Source organism: Lonchura striata, chromosome 1 (assembly GCF_046129695.1).
Source record: "Lonchura striata isolate bLonStr1 chromosome 1, bLonStr1.mat, whole genome shotgun sequence".
Classification (NCBI taxonomy): Eukaryota; Metazoa; Chordata; class Aves; order Passeriformes; family Estrildidae; genus Lonchura; species Lonchura striata.
Window position 1 is genome coordinate 143,229,772 of NC_134603.1, and position 14,317 is coordinate 143,244,088.

Genomic DNA, 14,317 nt, shown 5'->3' on the forward strand with positions numbered 1-14,317 from the left:
AACAAGATTCCCAGTCAAGACCTGGTTGGGAGAGCATTTTGTATTCAGGCACCTCTGATTTGAAGAACCCTGTTGTAAATCCACAGTATCTAGTTCTTGAGTATTATTTTTTTTTTTTTTTTTTTTTTTTTTTGTGCTCTTCCCAAATCCTGACTCTCAGTGAGAGGATATGCACATACACCTGGTGCAAGCTTTGAGGAAGTTTTCTTTCAATTTCCCTTGAAATTCCTGCTAAGGTAAGTCAATGGGAAGACTGACAGCAGAGCACACCACCAGAAAAGACTCTTTATTCTTCCCTCCAGTCACATTGGCTGTCCTCAGTATGCAGTGAAGGCACAAGGGAAGCTGCAGGCACCTTATGTTGCAAGTTCTCCTTTCCTCCAAGGACTGTCACTTTCAACAGCCCTGTGTAAGGAAGGAATACAGCACATTAACTAATTTATCAACATTTACATTGCAAATATTATCTAATTAAATAACACCACTTCTTTAGGACTTACTGTATATCTCTAGCAAGAGTTTACTAGCTGGATAAAATATCTCAAAGGAACTTAGGAGTTTAGCTTTCCAGTCACTCATTCCATTTGGTGTTATCTATGTTTAATTTTTTCTCCTCCACCTACAGATACACAAAGCAATGAAAACAAGCTGCAAATCCACATACTTGCCTTTGCAGTCTCTGATCCTTAAGACAAATGTACAGTTATTAAATCAGTTATCAGACACTTACAATCTAAGTGTTGTTAATGGATTTTTTTTCTCCTTCTCCTTTTCACTCTTCATAATTAATGCAACATTTGTTCACAGAAATGCAGCTCTGGCTGATGCAGCAGCATAAGGAAACCAACTTACCTGAAGCAAAATAATAACAGATCTTTGGGGAAATCACACCATAAAGAGGCCAAGAGTAAGAAAAGCAGAAGTTTAGAAAGCTGGACTGAAATTAATCCAAGGAAAACATGCATACACCAGCTACTTCTTTTCAAAGGAGGCAGGTGGCAGGCTTACATCCTCCTGTTCTTCAGCTCCCCATTTCCTTTTGTGGTCATTTTTCATATGAGTCTCTTCCTTTTCTTGCAAGGGAAAACCTGAATATATTCTTTCTGTACTGTGCTTGCAGTTTCTAACTCAGCTTACACATAAAATAATTCAACCACAGCTTCCTACATTCCAAGTTTATCTTGCTTCTGCAATCACTTTCCTCTCCTCTCTTTTGGATACTTCAGCATCAGGAGGATGTGGGCAAATCAAAGGGAACTGAGAGAAAACAAGCTGAAGGAATTAAGAGACTGAAGGTACATTAAAATCTGGGTAATTTATGACATAGTGAAATGCAATATCTGTCCAACATTCATGTATTTGGCATGAAACAATAATTGAAAGATTCCATCCTAGACTCTCAGTGTCTTAGCATGCTGTTAGTAGCAAAACTCAATCACAGATGTATTGAACAATCAGTTCAGGAGAGTTCAGTCAGTCAAGCACACATAAAAACCTCCTGCATTTCTAGTGCTAGGAAATCCATGCTTATCTCCTTATTATTTTTAAAATTCTATCAAGAAGTTCTTCTGTGTGGCCTGAGGTGACCAAATTCCAGTTACTTGAGACCATAAGAAAATGAAATATACTGGCATTTAAATATTGCAAGAATTCAGGAGGAAGAACAAATACTGAAAGTAGTAAGTGAATGTAGATCTGGGGCTGGACTAAAGAGAAAGAACGTCACATAAAGGTATTAGAAGCTCAAATCTTAATAATGAGATAATCATCTAGAAAATATGTAATTTGTTGTTAAAATATTTTAAACCTGAATATTCTGAACTGGAAATACTTAAATTATAAATACAATGCAGGATTTGCTGTTCCTTTACTATTATTCCTATTGTTTTTAACAGCACAAAGAAAGGGCAGTGTGGACAAATACTTAGAGTGGTTATTCAAATGACTGCTTCATATGCAATAAAAAATAAGGTTCATAATTTGCCAAAGTATAAATTCAATGCTTTAAAAGTTGTTCTTAGTTCTAGGGTCATTTGCTTTAGTATGACTGCATAATAGCAGGGGCAGAAATAGATGAGGCTCTTGTCCTCAGACAGAGCACACATATTTTGGATATATTTGTTCATCTCTGAGGACAAGGAAGCTATAATGTTATTGTAATTATGGGTTATGTAAGCCTTGTTCAGCTTTATGATACACAATATGCACTTATGTAGTTGGATAATAAAAAGTTGTGTCTTATTTGTGTTAAAAAGCTTTTGCTTTAGCCTAGAGAGGCATTCACAAGAACATCCTCTCAGGTGCTCTTGCAAGTATTCATGCTGCATCTCAGTGGATAGCTCCTGTTGCATTAGATCTTAAGGCAGTGCCATTTCAGCACTGAAATCTCAAGGAAGAAATGAGTAATATCTAAAAAAAGCAAACCAAACCCAACCATTCCATGTGTTGCACAGCTAGTGAAGCCTTGCTGCAGCTGAATTTGTATACTTTGTTCTCCAGTATCACCAGTAACTCTACATTTCTTCCTAATCTCATACCTTCACATCCCTAAATCTTCCCCACAAGTGCAAGACTAAACCACTACTGTGTGGAATCTCCCAATGCTTCCATGATGTGTTCCTTCATTAGCTGCAGCTGCCTTCAATGTCCCTGCACCCACTGAGCTCTCTGGTCCTTCCAGAAGCTTTCCTCCTCCTCTCTGCTCCCCATGCTGCTGCTCTCTTGCCTCACAAAGTGGGGATTGCCCACTAAAACAGCCTGAGATATTTCCTTTTATCACTAAGGAGGCTTTGTCAGATCTTGCAAGTAGGCAGGGGCTGGAGGGATTGATAGTGCAGGGCTTCATTTGCATTCACTGTCAGCATGTCTGTGGCCAGAAGCCCAGCCAGGGAGGATGGATCTCTCATGCTACAGCTGAGCTGTGAGCAGGCTGATCTGGACAGAACTGTCTCTTCTGAATAGGATCTTTCTGCATTGGTAAACATCAAATTTGAATACACTTGATATCTCTGAGACATTTAAGCCTTTGTCAGATTTGCTAAACTTTTGTCCCAACTTCTAAAACTCCTGGGTGAAGACATGAGTAGATAGACAGATGGACACAGCCAAATAGCTCTGTTTGCACATCTCATCACATTTCATTAGACAACTAGGGTAAGAAACTAAGAATTTGAAAAAGCAGCACTGCCTCTATCTCACCAAAGCAGCTACTGAAACAATATAGGATTTGTCACCCCTGTTTCTCAGAAAAAAAGGCTTACTTCCATAATTAGTTCTATGCTTGCTGGACCAAAGCATGAAATCATATTTTTCTCATCCAACTTATCTGGACATCACTGTCTCCTAATTTTCTAATTTTCTCTATTGAGGGAACTCAGATACACACACACACATGCCTAAAATGCCTATGTCTCACTTGCTTGGTCAGTAATTTAGCATAGTTATTTAAGAACTAATTGGAAATTATTTTTTTCCTCAGGAAAGCAAAACTATTTCCAACATCATAAAAATTTTAAATAATCCAGGTTGGCAATTTAAAGTTATTACTGGATTCATTAGGGCTTCAATATCCTACCTACTGCTGAGCTGCTGACAGGACAAGATTTAGCTGAAATCAGTGGATCCAATTAGAGCCAGGGGTTCACACATTGAGCACTTCCAGAGTACAAATTATTGGTGACATTTCTAAACAGTGATTGACACTGAAGCCAGCACAGGTTTCCTATGCTGCAATGGAACATTATGAAAAGAACTGAACTTTATAACCTTTCCATGGTACTGGCAAATAAAAAAATCAACTTCCACTTATTTGTTATCCTTCATTTTTCAGCATAGACTTTTTTTTTTCCAGAACAATTGGACAGTCCCAACATAAATCAGGATTCTAAGTTGTATTCCAATTTATCAAGGCTGTGGTTGCAAAGGGCCACCTTTAGACATGAGGATTGTTAGATTTACCTCTTGCAGAAAAATCAACCTACTACACAGATACTAATAGTTGCTTAGGTCTCCATTATCAATACACTACTGTGAATAAGAATAGGTGCAAATAGGACTGTGTATACTCATTTTCATCTCTTATGATTTCTTTGGAATGTTTTTCTAATCTAATTAAAATTCATTTTGGTATGTCATTTATTAGCCCAACTGATTCCCAATTATATCTCCCTGTAAACTTTGTCTCTGTTAGAATATTGTTAGCGAATTCCAAATATAAATAATTAATAAGACAAGCGTGCCTTTCTTATCATGGCTTGCCTGTTATCAACAGACTCACAATTCACATTTGGTGCTGCTCACTTTGCTTCCAGCAGCCACTCAAATATCAGTCCTTCTGGCTGTTATTGCAAAGGAAGAGATTTAACCATCTTGGATGTTCTACATGGTAAGATAAGGAGGCATGCATGTGTGAGAAGTCAAGGTCAATTATTTCAGTATGGTTTTTCTGTTATTGGTATAAAAAATTGTCAAAAACTTAGGCTCTGATCCTATAATTATTTTGTGTGGAAAAATCATATGGATATCAAAGCAAATTAGTTTAGCACAGAGAGGAGTGCAAGACCAGGCATCCAGCAAAATGTTTAATATTTAAAGTGTATCATTCTTCACAATACTGCTCTGTCAAAGTAAATGAAGCAGAGTAATGTACATTGGGGGGGGGGAAAAAATCAACCAATTCCATTTCTGCCTTTCCCATATAAATAAATACTAAAGATTCCAAGACATGAAAGGATGCCCTGAGGAATAAAACCTGATTGGTAAAATTTTGCCTAAGGTGTTGTAATAGACACCACTGAATACATGTTCAGTCACTGAGTTTCCACTACATTCCTCATTATAACTGCAACTGGCTGAATTATTCATTAGAGATAACACACCCTGTGAATTTATCATAATATTATTTATACAGTAGAAATAATCACCTAAAGCTGATGGCATTTGTTTATGTTTTCCACTATGTGGCCAAAACTTGGTATAGCAGGGGCACATTTCTCATTTGCAAACTGGCCAAAAACAACTACAACAACAATATTAATACTTAAAACAATGATAATAATATTAATAATAATAATAATACTTTCTGCTCTAATCTGCAAATAAAGTCTCATTCTGTCTGAGTCCATAAAAGCATCACTCTTCATGAGTCTAAGCAAAACAAAAAGTGGTTCTAAGTTGTATCAATTGCTAATGCATTGCAACAGAAACTCAGGGTAAGATGCCACTACTAAAGACAAAATTGAAAACCGGACAGAAACGCTCAATAAACTGAACATGCAATGCTGCTGTCAGTCGTTTACCCCAAAGGAAGTTTTGTCCTTCACATACAACAGAGCTGAGGAACATCTGTCAGTCAGCATAGGAGTCCCCATCTTCCCTGTCACTCTGTGTACTCTGCAGTACTACAAAATAGGTTTCAGAAAATTCCATTGGTCTGCTCCTAAAACACCTGCATTAGTCCTAAAGCATTCTCAAAATATCAGCACAGCTGTTCTGGATCAGCCAGAGCAATGATCCTGTCAGTGGAACAGCAATATTGATCAGGGATCTAAGATGAGGTAGTTGGGTTCATATTTAGCTAAAGCCCAGGTTCACCACTTTCTTCCCCCTTTTTGTAGCTCAGAGGCTTGATTCCTCTGACCTAGTGGGTCTCAAAAAATTGTGTTTTCTTCAATATCTCTTCCATAATTGTTTCTATCACAGCCTTCAAATATGTCAGAGAAAATACCTTTGGTTTTGTCTTCAAGCTTTTTGCAAATTTGACTAATTCCCAGTTCTTTCTTTCAACATTGACATGTTTCCTTCCTTATTCCCTTAAAGAGTCTTATGTCCACACATTCCTAGCTTACAGACCCTGGTTACAAAGATCTCTCACATGATCGTTGACTATAATCTTCTATATACAAATATCCTGAGAGAAAACAGAGGGGGGCCCCCAGGATCCTATTGCTCAATATCAACCATTCCATCTGGGATGCATAAAATTCCTAAATACTGTGTTTTGTTGCCTAAAGATGTTTCCAATCTTCCTAGCTGTAGCTGCACTACTGAATAAACAAGTTCTTTATTGCCAAAAAGCCCAGCCAAAAGTAACTGTCCCACACTCTTGGTTGAACTTGGCCTGAGAACTCTACCACAGAACTCTGCAACACCTGAACACTGCTGCAAGTTTCAGAGGTTGTGTCTGCTAGATTATGTTTCCTTTCTCAAATCCCAATAAAATGCACACATTTAAAATGCATTGCTACAAACTTGTTACAAACTACCCTTACACCAGGTTGTGCTACCCCACCACCTATTGCTGCTCAACAATTACTAAGCCTAAAAGAAAGATCTGCCAGGCTGCCAATAGCAAAATAATACTTTTCTTAACCAGCTCTTTTCTCATATCTTTCACATTAGAGTGGCTACATAATGCAGTGTCACTGCAGAGTTCTGCTGGAGGCAATGTAATTCCTGAACTGACCATCAAGATTGGCTTCAGCAAACTCCTGAAGCATCTGCCCTTTCTTCTCCCAGGAACCATCTGCATTTAGTTGGACAGGCAGAGACTTCTCAGGTTTGCTCAGGCTTGCATCTAGAAGACAATAAGGAAAGGGAGGAAATAGCCTTCACTGGCTCACTTCCTTCCCCTAACACATTCCAGACCCCACCATTTTCATTTTAGCAGCTCTTCCTTTCTCCTGATCCAGGCAATGGAAATAGTTGCTGGACCTTCCACTTTCCTCTGGAGGCCTCTACAACAAGGCTTCATGCACAGAAAAAAATTCCACTCCAGGATAGAAGTCAAGTCCACAAGGCCAAAGAGATGTTCTGCTTGTCCAGCTTCTCTACATTCTCAAAACACTTGGCCAGTCTTCATCTCCTCGATTATCTTTCTCCTTCCAGCATGAGAGTTCATCTTCCCAGGTCACATACAGGAAAGCTCTGCTTACACCACAGAGACACTGTTACTGCTCCCATGGCTGTGTTCTGTAGTCTTCTGAGAACACATAGGAGCTCACAGTGTACTCCAAGACAGCAGCTGGTTTTTTTATAGCAGAATGTATTTGCTGGGCTTTGGCATGGGACTAGCCACATCCTCAAAGCTTAAAATCATTTTGGAGCAAAAGCAGAGTTTGTTCCCACAGACCTTCAGTAGATATTCTGGAAACATCCTTCTGATCTACTCATTCTCCCATGATGTGTTTTCCTCAGTCTGTGTTTTTTTTCTGACAGTTGCATAATTCTTTTGTGGGAAACATCCCAAGTCCAGAGACCTTGATTCCAGCTCGAGTATTTTTCCCATTAGTATAAACTAATGCCACAGTAAATAGGTTTGTGAAAGTCCAAAGACTTTTCTGCACTTCCTTGTTCTAGGAAATATATAAAAAATAAAATCTGTTTCTCCCTGGAGCTGCATCAGTTCTTAATGTTTCAGAGGATTTCAGTGACCAGAGCTTCAGAGCTGCACTTCTCGCCCTTTAAAGGAAAGCAGACAATTGACCTGAAAAAACTGTAGTCCTTATAAATAAATCTGTCACATCCATAATACCTACCCATCCCAAGAATCTGATATTACTACGTCTTTAATTGTGGTCATGGATAGCCCTCTCCTTTCCAGATCTGTTTCCCCTAGCTGTTAATCCAATTGCATTGCACTCTGATATGCTCGGTCCCATCTCGTCTTCATTCTCCCAGGCCACTTTCTGGACCCGTAAGGGACAGCATTTCCATGGCCCAGAGATTGCAAGACCCTTGCAGGGTACTCAGAGTCCTCTGGTTCAGGAAGAAGGAATTAAGGAATTAATTAGGAATTAAACTTTTCCTCCTTGTAATTTCATTATTAGTACAGCTGCTTTTCCCTATGAATAGTATTTCTAATCATACAATCATAGAATATCCTGAATTGCAAGAGACCCACAAAGTTCATAAAAATCCAACTCCAACACTTTCCTGTTAGGAAGGTACCATTTACATGGCCAATCTTTTATTCAGTGATCTTTGCTAGGTGTGTGATGGAAGAGTCTCTCCACACAAAAATAAGTTCACTGTTCAGACCAGTGTGTTAACAGAACTTTCAGATTCAGGAGCTCTGGCAGTCAGCAGACTCTTGTAAACTCTGGCATAACTCAATAATTAGGCAGCATATTTAGTTACCAAACAAAACCAGCAGTATTGTGGGGGCTTTGAGAGTTAAATAGTCTCATTAAAGAGTCCAGAGGCACCAAAGTTGGTGCAAACTGGAGAAGAAGGAAGGATGTGCAAGGCACGGGAGGCAGAAACAGGGAGAACAGGGGAGAAGGCAGGGAAATTACATGTCCCTCTTGTAGCAGCGGGAGATAAGTCAGGCAGCTCTGTTGTCCTCTTATCTTCCCCTCAAGATGCATTTTCAGTGTGTTCACCACCAAGCCTCACTGGCTGAGGCATTGGGATGGGGTATTTGAGGAAGACTACTGCTGGTCAAGACAAAAAAAAGTGTCCTTATAATCAAGCCGTGAGGTGGTCATTCAGCTGCCATCAAATACCATTTCAGATGTTGTGATTCACCGTTCATTGAAGCACTTGAAGAAAATCCCTACTTTTGAAGTTGTGAGTGAAGTTTCCTTCTGGACAAGGGGTCTGACTTCACTTTGGACACATTGAGGTAGGTGACTTGAGAAATGCATTTACACCCCTGTCCAGCGAGCTGTAGCTAGGCAGTAATTGTGCCATGTGTTGTGGAGATGACTGGCCCTCCACCACAAACAGCCAGCAGACAGATTGCACAGCAGGGTATTTCATTTCATTGGAAAAGACTTCTGAATAACAAATACATTAATGGAATCCAGAATCAGACCTTAACTTGCAATAAGACAAAAAAAGCTACACTTTCTGGGTAGTTTATTTCCAATAAATAATTTAACCTTTTCCAATAAAAAGTTCTGCCTTCTGAAATAGAGAATTGGCTTTGCAGAAATTATTCCTGGCACAGCATTTGTTCAAAGTCATCCCTACTGGATTCTGGAGGGCAGTATAAGTTTCAGGAGAATAGTTCGGCTATCCTACAAAATGTTAGTAGCAAAATCTCAGCTGCAAAATCTTCTCTGCTCTTTGAGCTCAAGCTGTACACAAAATAATGAGAGCTTCAGGCATCTCCTTCTCTCAAAGCTGCAATTTATGTCAATAGATAGGAAGGAATTAGTGCAAAGGATAAATTATCCTTTCACTACACTACTGCTTTCTAAAATTTATATTTCAACAATCCCAGGACAGAGCTAGGCAATATGAAAGTCTTTAAAATTGCATTGATCAACAAGTGATAAAAGAATCCTCAAAAAATAACAGTATAAACCCAGTGTGTTTAAAATATCCACAGGAAAGCACAAGCCTTCTGAATATATACTTAGTCTTTCCAAGATTTATTTTTCCTTTGTCCTTAAAGAAATTCAAATTAATTATAAAAATGAGGACATTCCTAATGGGATTTTACTGAAATGTTACAAGGCTTAATTTGTGTGAAAGTACCAACAAGTTTATTCATTTTGTAGGAGTGTGGAATTTGCTTCACATAATACTCAGGACTTAGCTACAGCTTTGATAGAAATGTTATTTGGTAATTATCTGCTCTTCCCTCGGGGGCAAAGTAATTAATTCTGTTCTGCAGTTCACAGCATATTCCGTTTTTACACACATATGAAGGATGAATTTTGGAAGATTATGATCAATACTTACTTTATTGACAACCAATAACTCATCATCCTGACAGCTCCATGACTTTTAAAGAAAATTCAGGAACACAGGAGTCAAACTTCACTTCTTAACCTGTTTATTTGTATATGGGCGGGAGGGGAGACAATAAATCTCAAGGAAAATAAAAATTTAAAATTAGGTTTCATGAAAGAATTAGATGACATTTTGTGCATAAACAAAGAAAACAGCTGCCCAAAATTTATATTTTGAGTAAGTCACAGCTAAGGTAAAGCCCATATGTTTTCCCTTATTTGTTGAATCTTTATTCTTTCCTTTAGAGTAGAGAATAATTTAAAGTTCAGGTTAAATACAAGTTTGAACAATGAATTTTAGGCATAGGTGAGGAGCTGAACTTCCCCTAAGGTACAGTTAAAGGCACATGACTTTTTAGTCCATTACAGAGCAGCTCTGTGTTTTTGGAGTTTAAGTGTTCATCACAGCCTACCCTTAATCAGTGTGGTGTGTTTCATACTTTGAAAGAAAATGCACAGAAGAAGCACATACCAGCTGCTAAAAACCCAAATACAGAGATCCTGGAAATGCTGTCTTTGTGAAGAGGAAGACAAATATGTTCCTTTTGGTATTTTGAACTCAAATATTGCTTTGTGGAAGGCACTGCTTTCAAGAAAAAATACTTTTAGTAATTGCTTTTGCAGACAGTTTTTGCCTGCAACAAAGGAAGTCCCAGTTCAGCAGGGCTATGGGAGAAAGGGATTCTCACATAAGATCTGACTCATTCCCTTATCCCAGATACCACAACCTGGGCAAGGCAATTTGGCCAGAGAGTTATGTTTTCCTCCATGTATTTTTGTGAACAAAATCTTCTGGTACAGATGCAAACATACAGCACAGAACTCCCCTTTTTCAGTCTAGCCTATCCCTTGACAGATCCAATGAAAAGTTCATCACAAAAAGCACTCCTGTATAAACAACTGCCCCCTCCAGGAAAGGTGACATCTTCTCCTGCTTGTAATATATTCTGTACTATAAACATGCCTATCATTTCTTGGGGTTCTGTTTTCCCAATTGAAAATTATTGATAATGATTATTAGGTTAATAGCATTTTCTACCCAAAAGGAAAGTTGTGTCAACAAATATATTAAAATTGTAAAGAAATGGAGCTATAGGAACACAAATACTGATATAATAGCAAGGAACTAGGAACTTACTGCTCTTAAGTTTTCACTGTCCAAACCCAGTCAGCTCTGAAACAACTGAAATTCTCATTTATTCCATCAGCAACTAAGGGACTTGGCACCAGCCACTTAATTAGTGCTGGCTTTAGTCAGTTTTAAAAAAGCTCGTGCATGTAATCTGCCAATAAGCCAACAATTATATGTTTTACAGGAAACTATTCCATTGACAAAAATTAAGTTTAGGAAGAAGGAGTTGGAGAACTGGAACTGGCTGCATTTCACAACAGTGCTGGTAATAAATCTTGACAATAAAAGGGAATGAATTACTTATGCCAGAAAAGTGAAATCACTAAAAATAAAACTAGAGACAAATTACATTCATCTCCCAGATCTCATTCGAATATCTGACTGGAAAAATTTCCTACCACAATAGCTGCAGCATCCCAGGAGATTTGTCTCTGCCTTCACCCATGCAGCTTTGCCAACCCAGAAGATAAATTGAGTGGTGTTCCTTTCCTCATTATGTGTCCTGCAGCTTGTGGCCAAGACAGAACACTCAGTGTGGATAAGTAAACAGTAGTTGTATCCAGCAAAGATGCCCCTCAAGGATGCTCTTCAGACTCAGGCAACATTAGTGAAAGAAAGAAAACCAACAAACCAACAAACAAACAAGAAATACCAGACCATCAAAGGTCTGAAAAAGCCCTTCCAAGCCCACAGGATGCCTCTGTTTTTCCACACACGGTACAGGCTGGCTCTGGCAGTATGAACACCCACTCTTGTTTCAGACAGCCAGGGACTCAGGATGTGAGCAGTCCTTGTGCTCATCCCATGAGTATTAACACCTTTGGGTAGAACAAGCCTGGTTCTTTCATCACAAGCAGGAAATAAACCTTGTGCCAATCAAGAGGAGAAACAGAGCATCAGCCAGCCTCTCTTTCTTTCTCCTGTCTTCTGCCTGTCACATCACGTATCTCACCCAAGGTCAAAGCATGTAACTTGCATTAAGACTGCAGCATGAAAGTGGTCACAGTCTTCCTCTTCCTACTTTATCACTCCTTCTCCTGAACATGAGGCATCAAGAAGTTTCTTCAAGCGCAGGCTCTCCTGCAGCATCCTGGCATGCACATTGCCCAGGATTCATACGTCCTGCTGGGTGCTGGATCTCACTGTGCTGAGCTCACCCAGTTAACACCACAGGATCTGATCCCCACAGAGCAGCCCAGCACAAAGTCAGTGTTTCACTTGGTTCACACAGGAGCATCCTCAGGATTAGTTATCCCTGCACTTAGTCTCATTAACATTCCCTTCTTTGCCATTGAGAAGCAGGGCTAATTACTGAGGAAGCAATGTTGGCTGATAAAACCAAAGTGTCTTGCTGTTCTGGTACTGTTTTAGTTGATACCAGTCTGAGATTATCCACAGCACCCTATACTGAGTGTAGTGAGTGAAATGAGGAATAATGAGGTGAAAAAAAAACCTCCCTTTGCCTTTTTTCATACTTCAGCAAAGGTTTGGGTCATACTTGATTTCAATACAGGTTGAAGTTGGGGTCAAGTTTCACTGGGGACAGCTCAACTCTTCCTATCCTAATTGCTCGAGCCTACTTTTCATGATTAATTCTCTCATCAGTGCTTCAAGGTCTTCAGGGATTTTGGCAAAGATGACAGCGTTATCAGCTGATCTAATGTGGCTTAGGTGTTCCCATTTATCATGATGCCCTTTCCCTCTCTATTCAAGGTTTTTATAAACTTTTCCAAGCATGAGGTGAATTGTTCCAGTGTGACAATATCTTTTTGTCTATTCTGTTCTTTCATTTGATCTCTTCACTTCTCTTGTCAATGCCTAAATGTCACCGCAACACACTGTTCACATGCTCTGGGATTCTGAGAAATCCTTCTTATTCAGTGTTTCTCATGCTAACTGTGTCCAGGTTTTTTGTGTGTACACCATTTCCATTACACACCTCATTAGGGGCGTGCACCTGCTCCCATCAAAGCCAATGGCAAAATTCCCACTTACTTCAGTAAAAGCAGGTTTGGACCCAGTGGTATGCCAACTGATAAATTAACTTTCATACAAAACCCAAAGAGGTAGGAAATTTTCCAGAATTATGTTTTGCCATTTGAACAAAGGGAGATTTTCTGTAATTGAAGTTGTCAATACATTTTCTGCATATAAAAAATAGCTCCTTTAGCCACTACTGAAGACCTGAGTGAAAATTGACTCTCTAACAATGTTAATACGTAAAATAAAATGGAGTCCAATAGCTTTTTCATAATGTGAACTACATTAATGTAGACACCATTAACACTGTAGACTACAATTGCTTAAGATGGAAAGTGATGCCTGCTTTTTGAAATTAATTGAAGCCCATTGCCAAATGACCAATACAGGATATTCTCCAAGTAACATCTCTGAAGTAAATGGCAACTAAATACAAGAACATAAGGAGAAACACAAAATATTGTTTTGGTCTCTGTGGCAATCATCAAAGAAAGCATGCATTATTTTTTTGAGAGCTTAGGCACATGGAATGGAAAATCAGGGTTGATATGTCTTTAATATTATTCTACCGTGATTACTAATTTGACCTTGTGAAGATGCTTCTTCTATGAGAGATAGAGTGAAATTGTAGCAGGCAGCAGTTTAAAATGGAAGATAAGCTTCATCTTCCTTTACAGTCAACATCAGTCTCTTATTTCTGTGACCTAGGGTATCTTTCCCCAAGCATTCAAACAAATCAGGGCATGTTTAAAGTTGTTTTATGAAATAAAACACATGATTAACTACATTCTTTCTAAATTGGAGTTATTGTATTAAGTCAACATTTTCAGTAAATAAATACCTGATTAGAATTTTCTGAAAGTCAAAAAAATTTTGTCCTAGTTTGTGTTTGACCCACAACTGGCTATATTGTCCATTTTTGATCCCAAAAGCAAATTTCTACTTTCACTGGCTGCAGAACTGTAATATAGATTAATGTCCACTACGCTATAGTTTGAGATGAAATTAATCTCTCTGATGGTGTAAACCAAATTTCAGTCCTAGCCTCCAGAAATTGTTCTGTTAATGAATTTCTTCACTAGTCCTTCATCAGAAATAACGAACCCAGTCTGAAAATCTTTAATCCAATTCCCATGGAGCTCATTAAAAAAATGGAAGTTTCTCTAAGTGAACTATAGAATCAAATATATTCTTTGTATCACTGCTACTGCAGTGAGTTCTATCCATCAGCTTGTAGCTCCTTTGTGCTGATGATACCTGTGTGTTGCCCAGAGCATACATGCACAGGCAAAAAAGGCAGCAGAAGTAGAACTGAAGGAAGCTCGCTTGGCATTCAGCAAGTATCAGATAAAGCAGCATAATCTTACTCCTTGTCAGCATTGTACAACCCCCAGGTTGCCCTCCACCACGGAACCTTTCCCTCCAGACTGCAAGTTCAGTTGCCATAACTGCATATCATATACCT

The 14,317-nt window shown here is 38.8% G+C and overlaps 1 long non-coding RNA gene across 1 annotated transcript; it reads right to left on the bottom strand.

Moving 5' to 3' along the window:
• Nucleotides 1–271: 271 nt before the first annotated feature.
• Nucleotides 272–11,351, bottom strand: LOC116183289 (uncharacterized). The gene is made up of 2 exons (XR_004147884.2): nucleotides 11,271–11,351; nucleotides 272–405 (listed from the first exon to the last, which is right to left on the bottom strand). It is a non-coding gene; the product is annotated as an uncharacterized LOC116183289 (long non-coding RNA).
• Between the last annotated feature and the right edge of the window lie 2,966 nt (nucleotides 11,352–14,317).